Source organism: Anolis carolinensis, unplaced genomic scaffold (assembly GCF_035594765.1).
Source record: "Anolis carolinensis isolate JA03-04 unplaced genomic scaffold, rAnoCar3.1.pri scaffold_11, whole genome shotgun sequence".
In the NCBI taxonomy this organism is placed as follows: Eukaryota; Metazoa; Chordata; class Lepidosauria; order Squamata; family Dactyloidae; genus Anolis; species Anolis carolinensis.
Window position 1 is genome coordinate 214,289 of NW_026943822.1, and position 11,537 is coordinate 225,825.

General features: G+C 41.8%; 1 long non-coding RNA gene across 1 annotated transcript in view; it reads left to right on the forward strand.

Moving 5' to 3' along the window:
- The window catches only part of LOC107983519 (uncharacterized), a 111,195-nt gene that overhangs the window by 12,643 nt on the left and 87,015 nt on the right, over positions 1–11,537 (forward strand). Inside the window, exon 2 of the long non-coding RNA XR_001730899.2 lies at positions 10,623–10,713. This is a non-coding gene — a long non-coding RNA (uncharacterized LOC107983519). The remainder of the gene's footprint in view (positions 1–10,622; positions 10,714–11,537) is intronic.

Below are 11,537 nucleotides of genomic sequence, written 5' to 3' on the forward strand. Positions count from 1 at the left end.
TCCTTTGGGGAAAGCAGATTTTTATCTGATGTAGAAAAATTAATTCAGATGGCAGAAACAGGGTTTCTCCTGTGGTGCATGCGTGCTTGTTTATTGGGCATGTGTTTGCCTGCACAAGACTGCACATTTGTGCTGTACATGTGCTGTACATGGATGCCCATGAAGGTGAGCGTGTATATCTAGTTGCACATTCAGTTGCACAATGTTGAACATTTGCTAATCAAGATGATGCTAGACAATGTGGGATCTTGTCCACAGTGAGTCTGGCATGCGGGCCATGGATTGCGCAGCCCTGATGAAGTGAGAACCAAGGACTGACAGACGGGGTCCAGGGCCACAGAGAAAAGGGGTGGAAGGAGGAGCTGAAGGAGCAACAGAAGAATCAGGGCAGCAGAGAAAGCGAGAGCGGGGTTTCATACGCTGATTTGAAATAACTGCCCAGATTAAGGTCTTGCAGAAGGGTCTAAATTCCACATAGTTTATTTTTCCATTTAAATTGCCAAGATTAAATTATGTATCGAACCAAATCACATGCCTGTGTGTACTTGGGTGTATGTTGGTAGTGTGTTTCCCCAGGAGACATTGGGAATGAGGGACCCACCCCTTTTTCTGGCTTCAAACCTTATGATGCATTTTAACATTTTGAACCCAAGACTTACAATAACCCCCTTCCTCCTTGTACTCCAGATCTGTTTAAGGATGGGCTGAAATAATAAAGCAGTTGAGAACAAAAATAATATGAACAAATGCTTTGGCAGCCAGTGGAAGTTACACTGAGCTTTCTGTCTCAGTGACACAGCTACAGTCCTTGGCTGATTAATTCTCACAAGGTCCTTGCAAAATCGAGACATAAGCCAAAATGCTGTTCTGAAAGGGCTAGCAGCAAAGTACCATTTGTTGGCTCATGCCTTCAAAGTATTTCCAAATTACGAAGACCTAAGGCAAATCTATCATGTGCTTTTCTTGGCTAGATTTGTTCATGGGGGGTTTGTCATTGTCTTCCTCTGAGGCTGAGAATTTGTGACTTGCCCAAGTGCAGTAGTAAGAGTGGGATTTCGAAATCTGGTTTTCCTGCAACTCCAATCACAATCCTCCAACTACTAAAGCATGTTGGCTTTCAAAACTTATTCAGAAGAGGTTTTGTTTCCTTCCCCTAAGGCTGAGAGAAAAGGGCTCCTTGCCCAAGATCACCTAGTGAGCCGGGATTTAAGTTCTGGTTTTCCAGATCCTAGTCCAACTCTCAAACCACTACACCTCAGTAGCTCTAATAAAAGCCAGAAGTTACATGACTTCAAGTTAATTTTGATATATGATGGCCTTATCCTAGAGTTTTCCTGGCAAGGTTCACTTTTAGAAGGTTTGGCACTGCCGCAGACTTCTTTCTTTTCTTTTCTTTGCTAAGGGAGTCTGATTTTCCCGGGGTCACCCAGTGGGTTTCCAAAGCTGAGGAATAAGCCCTGGTCTCCCAGAGTTTTAATACAACACTCAAACTACCACATCATGCTTGGTAAGATGTCTTCAGAGGATGTGAGTTGCTGCCTTCCTCTGAGGTTGAGAGAGAGTAGATTTCCATTGCTGATCAGATCTTTGAAGCCTAGTCTCCCAGAGTCTCTGTCCAACACACAGATTCCTAATTGCACTACAGGTCTGAGTTTTGAACTAAGGTTGTGAAACTGGATTAGAAGGGAATGCTGGTCACACAAAAACAAACAAAGGAAGGGCAGGGAAAGTCATAAGTGGGCTAAGAGAGAGTGTTTTACCCAGGGTCACTCAGTGGGTTTCTATGGCCAAGCCAGGATTTGAACCTTGATCTGGCACTGTAACCACTCCACCATTCTGATTCTTCATGCCCTGGTGTAGTCCATGCTAAACTCAATGCCCTTAATCTATAGGGGCTACCAAATGTGTTTTGCTTTTTTTTTCGTGTCAGGAGCAACTGGAGTTGCTTCTGGAGTGAGAGAATTGGCCGTTTGCAAGGACGTTGCCCAGGGGACGCCCGGATGTTTTTTGATGTTTTACCATCCTTGTGGGAAGCTTCTCTCATGTCCCCGCATGGAGCTGATAGAGGGAGCTCATCCGCGCTCTCCCTGGGTGGGATTCGAACCTGGCAGCCTTCAGGTCAGCAACCCAACCTTCAAGTCACAAGGCTTTTTATCCCCTAGGCCAGGGGTCCCCAAACTAAGGCCCGGGGGCCGGATGCGGCCCTCCGAGGTCATTTACCTGGCCCCCGCCCTCAGTTTTATAATATAATATATTGTATATACATATCTATATATATAAAAGGATAAAGTTGCGGGCGCAGTGACTATAACAACAAAACTAAACATCCCAGAAATACGAAACTTGGCAACACAATGCAAAAGCCTTGCCTCCCGGTTACAACAACACAACCACACCACAAAACCACAATCCGGACCCACAAAACTCACAACAACACATCATGACTATAACAACACAACTAAACGCCCTAGAAATACAAAACTTAGCAACACAACGCAAAAGCCTTGCCTCCCGGTTGTAACAACACAATCACACCACAAAACCACACTGGACCCACAAAACTCACAACAACGCATCGTGACTATAACAACACAACTAAACACCCTAGAAATACGAAGCTTGGCGACACAACGCAAAAGCCTTCCCTCCCGGTTGTAACAACACAACCACACCACAAAACCACAATCCGGACCATAAAACTCACAACAATGCATCATGACTATAACAACACAACTAAATGCCCCAGAAATACAAAACTTGGCACATAACTAAATGCCCCAGAAATACAAAACTTGACAACACAATGCAAAAGCCTTGCCTCCTGGTTGTAACAACACAACCACACCACAAAACCACAATCCGGATGCACAAAACTCACAACAAAGCATCGTGACTATAATAACACAACTAAACGCCCCAGAAATACGAAACTTGGCACACAACTAAATGCCCCAGAAATACAAAACTTGACAACACAATGCAAAAGCCTTTCCTCCTGGTTGTAACAACACAACCACACCACAAAACCACAATCCGGACCCACAAAACTCACAACAAACCATCGTGACTATAACAACACAACTAAACGCCCCAGAAATACAAAATTGGACAAAACAATGCAAAAGCCTTGCCTCCCAGTTGTAACAACACAATCACACCACAAAACACAATCTGGATCCACAAAACTCATAACAATGCATCGTGACTATAACACCACAACTAAACGCCCCAGAAATACGAAACTTGGCACACAACTAAACGCCCCAGAAATACAAAACTTGACAACACAATGCAAAAGCCTTGCCTCCCGGTTGTAACAACACAACCAAACCACAAAACCACAATCTGGACCCACAAAACTCACAACAACGCATCGTGACTATAACAACACAACTAAACGCTCCAGAAATACAAAATTTAACAACACAACACAAAAGCCTTGCCTCCCGGTTGTAAGAACACAACCACACCACAAAACCACAATCTGGACCCAGAAAACTCACAACAACGCATCGTGACTATAACAACACAACTAAACGCCCCAGAAATACGAAACTTGGCAACGCAACACAAAAGCCTTCCCTCTCAGTTGTAACAACACAACCACACCACAAAACCACAATCTGGACCCAAAAAACTCACAACAACGCATTGTGACTATAACAACACAACTAAACCGGATGGCCATCTGTCTGAGGGGTTTGGGTGGGTTCTTCCTCCATGACAAAAAGAAAGAAAGGGGTTGGACTGGATGCAAACTACAAATCCCAGCACCCCATGGCATGGAGTCCATGCATTTCAATTAGAGGCCTCTTCCTTTTCCCTTTCCCCGCCATCCAACCCATTGACCCAGTTCCATGGCTCCGCAGGCAGGAAAGGCTGGGACAGATAGAACGAAGGAAGGAGGGAGGGAAGGGAAGTGAAGGAACGCCAAGTACAAGAGCCCTCCCTCTCTGCCCGGAAGGCCAAGAGCAAAAGGGAGAGAAAGACCACTGATCCGGTTATATTTACCCTCCTTTCTGACCAGTGTGTTCTTATCAGCGAGCTCAGAATCGGAGCAGAGAAAGGGAACAGCATAGGAATAAAGGAAACAAGGAGAGCACCCACTCTATCTATCCATCCACTCATCTATCCATCTACTCACCCACTAATAATAAACACCTACACAGGCAAGAATCAGCCATGCACTGAGTCTACAAGGCCATTCAGTGCTCATCCACCTCCCCAATCCCTACATTCACACTTGGCCTCCAAAAAAACAATTACAATAATAGCAATAACAACAACAACAATAAGAATCTACACCACCACAGGCAAGAAGCAGCCAGGCACTGAGGCTGAGAGGCCAGTCAGTGCTACACTGGGCCTCCAAAAAACAATACAGTAGCATCTAACTTATCCAGCCTTCATGACCACTACAACAACAACAATAATAAACACCTACACAGGCAAAACAAAAAAAGATTATTGTACCACAATAAGGTGTAAACCGCACTCAGCAGAATCAGACATCACGATTAACAACAAACCAAAGACAACAGGGATCTCAAGCAATTATCAATTAACACAAAAATTGAAGAAGGTAACAGACTTCAAATAGTACTACTAATGTGAGTATAAAGAAGGGTGGAGGTCACAGCATAAATACAACCTAATGTAGACTGACCAACACCACCAGACTAAGCCACAGCAATGCGTGGCTGGGCACAGCTAGTAATATTTATAATAATATTATAATGTAATACAATATAACACTAATAATATTACCATATAATAATATTAATTATATATCCTATATTGCATATAATATTACTAATAATATTACAGTATAGTGGTATAGTTCAATAAAGTAATATATAATGCTAATATTGTGCTATGCTAATACAGTAGAGTCTCACTTATCCAACATAAACGGGCCGGCAGAACGTTGGATAAGCGAATATGTTGGATAATAAGGAGAGATTAAGAAGAAGCCTATTAAACATTGAATTAGGTTATGATTTTAAAAATTAAGCATCAAAACATCATGTTATACAACAAATCTGGAAGAAAAAGTAGTTCAGTACGCAGTAATGCTACGTAGTAATTACTGTATTTATGAATTTAGCACCAAAATACCATGATATATTGAAAACATTGACTACAAAAATGCGTTGGATAATCCAGAACGTTGGATAAGTGAGACTCTACTGTAATATAATATATTGTATGTACATATAATTTGTAAGCCCCTCTGAGTCCCCTTTGGGGTGAGAAAGGTGTGATACAAATGTAGTAAATAAATGCAGTAAATAAATAAATAATAAATAAATACATTTTAGACTTAGGCTCGCCCAAAGTCTGAAATGACTTGAAGGCACACAACAACAACAACAACAACGACAACAATCCTAATTAACTTGACTATCTCATTGGCCAGAAGCAGGAGCACACTTTCCATTGAAATCCTGATATATGTATGTTGGTTAAAATTGTTTTTATTTTTAAATATTGCATTGTTCTTTCATTGCATTGTTCTTGTTGTTGTTGTTGCACTACAAATAAGACATGTGCAGTGTGCATCGGAATTTGTTTTTTTGTTTTTGTTTTTTTTTTTCAAATGATAATCCGGCCCCTCAATAGTCTGAAGGATTGTGGACCGGCCCTCGGCTTAAAAAGTTTGAGGACCCCTGCCCTAGGCCATCGGAGGCTCCTAGGGGATGTGTTGTCCAGTGTGCTGAATCCAATTCCCATATTAGATTCAGCACCTTGGAGAGATGCTTTAAGGCTTGTAGCAGATAAAGACGGTCAATGGCAAACACAGGAATAAATAAAAAATGTCTTGTTTTGCCTGTTTTAGAGTTTGGTATTCTGGCTATGTCCCTGTGGCCAGACAAAACAAAATTACATCATCAATTGAGACTTCTGGGGACTCCTTGGGCCTTTGCAGAGATTGGTATCATTTCAACCCTAACACACACACACACACACACACACACATGTTTTCAACCATACAGACAATGGACGAGTCTGGGGAAAGGTGAAAGGTCAGTTATGGAATATTTTCATGAATGGACTTACTACCGGAATGAGTTACACTTTCCTGCCCTAAGAAAAGCAGCTACAGTAATTTTAATTTCTTCAGATTGGAGCAGACCAGGCCAACCAAACCACTGGCTTTGGGATACTGCTCCCTCAGGTGGGCAACTGTAGGCATTGCAACTATTTTCTACGGGGTTGTTGTATGTCTTTCGGGCTGTGTGGCCATGTTCCAGAAGTATTCTCTCCTGATGTTTTGCCCACATCTATGGCAGGCATCCTCAGAGGTTGTGAGGTGTGGATAAACTAGGCAAGGAAAGGAGATTTTCTACGGTCCCTCCCTCCCTCTGCTTCCATCATCAAACTAGCAGTCAGAGGGTACATTTCACCACATAGCTCAAAGTAATACAAATAAAAGTACAGCATTACCAGATAAGAGGAAATGCTAATCATTCATAAGGCAGAGATGTAGATCCCCATGTTGTTGGCCTCAGCCCTGGCCAGCTATGAGCCATTCTTCATTATAGGCTATGCTTGCAAGGGCTGCTGGGGTTTGTGGTCCAACAGTGGTAGTGGTGGTGGTGGTGGTGGGGGGGGGGGCATACAATACACACAAGAAGCCTCTGCCATTACTTTTTCTCAATATGATTGTTAGTCAAGATCAAATATAAGTCATTGGTATGATTGGATAGCTAAGATGTATTTCTAAATGCTCAATGAAATGTTACATTTTGCAAAATTAAAAATTTGGAAGGAAGATTTCCATGGGAGAGACAGACTTTGTATTTGTGGGCACAATGCTCTCATTTCTTTTCCCCACTTCCATAGGTAGACCCCCAAGTAACTTTCCAAAGTTCCAGTTTGCATTCCCAGTCCCATTGGCTGACTTTTATTTCTTTTCTTTAGCGCAGGGGTGGGCAAATTGGGGCCAACAGGCTAACTCAGGCATAGTCAAACTTGGCTCTCCAGGTGTTTTGGACTCCAACTTAAGTGGCTGAGGGAGAAAAGGAAGGGACCTGAGGCTGTTAGGAATGGTGGGAGTTGGAGTCCAAAACACCTGGAGAGCCAAGTTTGACCATGCCTGGGCTTACTCCATCAATTTGTCAAAGCCCACCAACTCTTTCTCTCTCTCTTTTTAAAAAATGACATGACTTTCAGGCATTTTTTTCACAAAAACCTGCACAGAAAAGCCCCTCATGCATTCAGTGAGGTGGATCCATGATATTTTGAGCAGCAAACTGACTAAAAGGGAAATAGATGGAGACACCATCAGTTGGATATCTAATGGGTTTGGAAAACTGTGCTCAAAGTGTTGTCTTTACTTAGTGAGCATTTCTTTCTCTAGTGAGCTCTTCATGTCATACTATTCTTTTATTTCCAGGTCTCCTGCCCGTCCCCTCCTTTAAGTTCTTTGAGAAGCTGGCTTCTCCCTTCACTCTTCCTCTGACATCCCCTTCTCTCTAATTATTTCATATTGCGCAGGGTAAATCAGTTTCATAATTTCTAGGATATTAAGCACTTAATATGTTGTATCATTTGAAACTGCATCTTACAGTCAGCAAAGTGCATTTTAATGAGAGCTAAGTGGTGTGAAAATACTAATCCCATATAACAGTTGGGTTTTTGGATTGCTCCCCCCTCCTTTAAAAATTTAACTCTTGACTTTTAAAAGCTTTGATGCTCCATGCAGACTATTGTTTGAGCAGAGAGTGAGCCATGGGGAGGGGGGGGGGGGTCCTCAGGTAGGGCTAGGAAAGGAAATCTGCTGAAACCCTGGAGGGATGCAGCTGCCAGTCAGAGTTAGCCATCTTGGGCTACAAGGTCCAGGAGACTGACTCAGTACAAGACAGATTCTTCTGTTCCTACAAAGACGATCCCAGCAGCTTCTGCAAGGAAAGCTAGGAAGAACCCCACCTGAAACTCAGGGGAGTTCTTCCTGCTATTCAGAGCTGATGGTTTTGGGCTGGATGGACTTGGGAGGGCAGTGTATATGTGTCTATGTTCTTGTGCCTGGAGGCCATGGCCTTTGGCTAGAGTTCCCCTTCAGTCCTGAAAAGTACAGTAGAGTCTCACTTATCCAACACTCACTTATCCAACGTTCTGGATTATCCAACGCATTTTTGTAGTCAATGTTTTCAATATATCATGATATATTGGTGCTAAATTCGTAAATACAGTAATTACTACATAGCGTTAATGTTTAATGAACTACTTTTTCTGTCAAATTTGTTGTATAACATGATGTTTTGGTGCTTAATTTGTAAAATCATAACCTATTATGATGTTTAATAGGCTTTTTCTTAATCTCTCCTTATTATCCAACATATTCACTTATCCAACATTCTGCCGGCCCGTTTATGTTGGATAAGTGAGACTCTACTGTACTTGGATAATTTATACTGTGGCAGCTCCCATATGGCCTTCCTTCCTTCTTTTTGCTTTTGGATGTATTTATTCTACCCTGAAGGAGTGTTTATTTCAAACATCTGCAGGCTTCTGCATCATCAGTTGGTGATCTGATAAAAGATGCCATTTTCCTTACATCATAATGTTGGAAATAAAGACTTCAATACTTTTTAAAAAAACTTCCCCAGACAATATGACCGGAATCTTCCTGGTATCTTGTGCAAGTGTAAGCAGCCCTTTGAGAGAATTTACATTTTTGTCTGACCTGGAATGCCAGTTCAGTGCACATTTATGAAAGCTGAATTGCACACAAGGCGCTGCTGTATATACGGATACAAAGAATATGTATACAAGATGCCCATGAAATTGGAAAATAGCTGTGCATTTGGCATGTTTTCAGTTGCTCAACACTTCCATTCAACACAAGGGTTGCTGTAACACAATTTATGCGTAGTCTTAGATGTGGAGATTTACTCCTATAGAGGACATTGGCTATTAACAACTGCTGCTGTTCTGCATATGCTTGTGGGGATTGCTCTAAGAGGAAACTCCTTCTAAGTAAACATGGATAAGGCAGTCAATGGAATTCAAGAAAAATAAATAAAATAAGAGTAAATGCCTACACAATGCATGTCTGCTTCCACGAGATGGCAGCCTTGCAGTGCGAAACCAAACCAGCATACCACCCAGTAGGCTCCCTGTTTGTTTTCCTTGTAAATGACACCATATTTTTCCTATTAATGTTTCATTTTACTTAATTAGAATTTGGGAAGCTAATTAAAATAGATACCAGAAACCTCAATCAGCAACAAATTGCATAATTATCAATAATTATGCACATTCCAATAGTTTGTGCTGTTCATGCTTCACAGAAGTGACATTTCAACTGCATTCGGAACAACAGGGGCTAGAGATACACACAGCAAATTGAAAGTTGTGTGTCACCAACCAGGATTATTAAACTGCAGAACCTGTTGTTGAAGCTTGAGCTAGAGATCCTGCACTGGACAGAATGATGGCGGACTCTATGGCCCATGAAGCACCTTTGAACTCTCCATGAAGCTCTGACCCCAGATGTCAGTGAAACTGGTGGCTCTGCTCTGGTTTTAGTCTGAACTTTAAAGGAACTATCCAGAGTGTTGATCCCTATCCATCAAACAGATATACTTTTGTTGAGTCTTTGTGCAGGGCAACAGCTGAACATTCCTGGATCAGGAGCCAGTGGCAGCAGATTTTTAAGGGCTGTGAATCCACGTTTAGGTTTTGCTCAGAAATTGAAAGGCACTCTTAGGAACTGAACCTATTTAGTGGGCAAGGTCAAATTAACCACAAGTGGAAGCGAAAGACCAATCAACAGGCTGATTGAGCTCAGTGCTGGATAGGGAAGTATATACATAGTGTGTGTATGCGCGCATACACACACACACATATAATACCTGTAATGTTTCTTTTGCAGTCTCTGACCCAATCAGAAGATTTCACCTCACTTCCTGTCCCAGTGATAAATTGATATTTTTTTTGGGGGGGGGGGGGGAGGCTGTTGTGGAAACATGGATTGGTGATAATGCTTCAGTGGTAGAGATACCTTTTCCCCATGAGAATAATTCTTTCAGGAGTGGATTTCCTTTCCTAGAAGTAGATTTCTCTCACTTCCTGTTGTCTCACTTCAGTTCTTAACTACGAATTGCATCCAAGTTGTATGCTTGTAACTCGGGGACTGCCTGTATATCCATTCCCATTTTCCCAGGAGGTTGGCCATTGCGATGAGGGCAACAAGAAGTCTGTTTTGTCAATAAGCACACTTTGGAAAGACCAACAGATCAAGCAGGCTTCCCTGCAAATAATTTTTTCTTGTACTTACTCTCTTTATTTAAAAATAAATAAATAATACCCTGCTGTTAATTAAAAAATACATGGATGCCTGTCTGATTTAATGCCAAGTTGTTGGAACCCAGTGCTGATACCTGGTCAGTACTGTGTTCTTAAACAAACTACTATCTTTGACTTAATGTTTCTTGATTTATTTTGCCACAACTTACTGTGCCTCCAATCTTGCAACTTCTCCTTTCGGTCTCATGTTCATGGAACAGTGAAGATGCTAAGCATCACGTAGAGGAGAGGTTCGTTATTTTGGCGTGATATGAATAATGGGCTTGTGTGCTCTTTGAAATGTTTTTTTCTCTTTCTTTCCCTTACAGGATGAAGCCATTCTGATAGCTGTCAGTTCAAAGGAAAGCTGAAAGAAATCAAAAGACATCCAGTTCCAGACAACAGCCCAACCCCTTATGGGTGAGTCCCAACTAGAATAAATCCATTAAGTGCACTGTTGAGTTGACATAGAAGTCAATTAAGTTTAGAAATGAATCCATGCTTCAAAAATGCTATTAGAGTGACCTGTTCTTAATCTTTATCAATGCTGTTCTCCTCCAGATTTTGTGAATCTTTTATCTGGGGTCCTGAAGGTTGTCCTATATTTATTTTCACCTTACAAACAGTTATTTCTGGCCACTAAATCTACCTAAACGGGCCCCTTGTTGAGCCTGCAGACTGATTAACCCAGTCCTGATAATTGGAAACACCCACACTGCTGCCTTTGAAGGCTTTGCTTTTAGAGAGTTGCATCTAGGTCAGCTTCCCACAAACCAGCTACTTCCAAATGTGTTATGCTGTGTTGTCTGGGGATGATTGGAGTTGTAGTTCAGTTAAACTAGGAGTTCGGGGTGTGCAACCCATGGGCTGTATGTGGCCTTTGGGGGTTGTTTTTGTGTCCTCTACCTCAAATGTTTTGATTTTTCTTAATCTAAAGGCATGTTTTCCAATCTAATAACCCCTCTGATTGCACGTATTTCTTTATTTCATTGATTGATTGCTCTTGCCTTTCTTTGCCGCCTTTCTTCTGGAGTGAGACTGGGGGACACAAGGGAGAGTTTTGTCCTAAGAGTTGGTAGTTCTCCTCTATGATGCAGAGACAGTTAATTTATGATACTGCCTGAGGTTAGGAACAAAGATATATATACTGCTCTGTGTGTAATTATGTAGATATGGATATGGATATTTCTGCCACCTTGCAAGGGATTCTGCAAGGATTTAGACTTGATTCTGCTTTTATATAT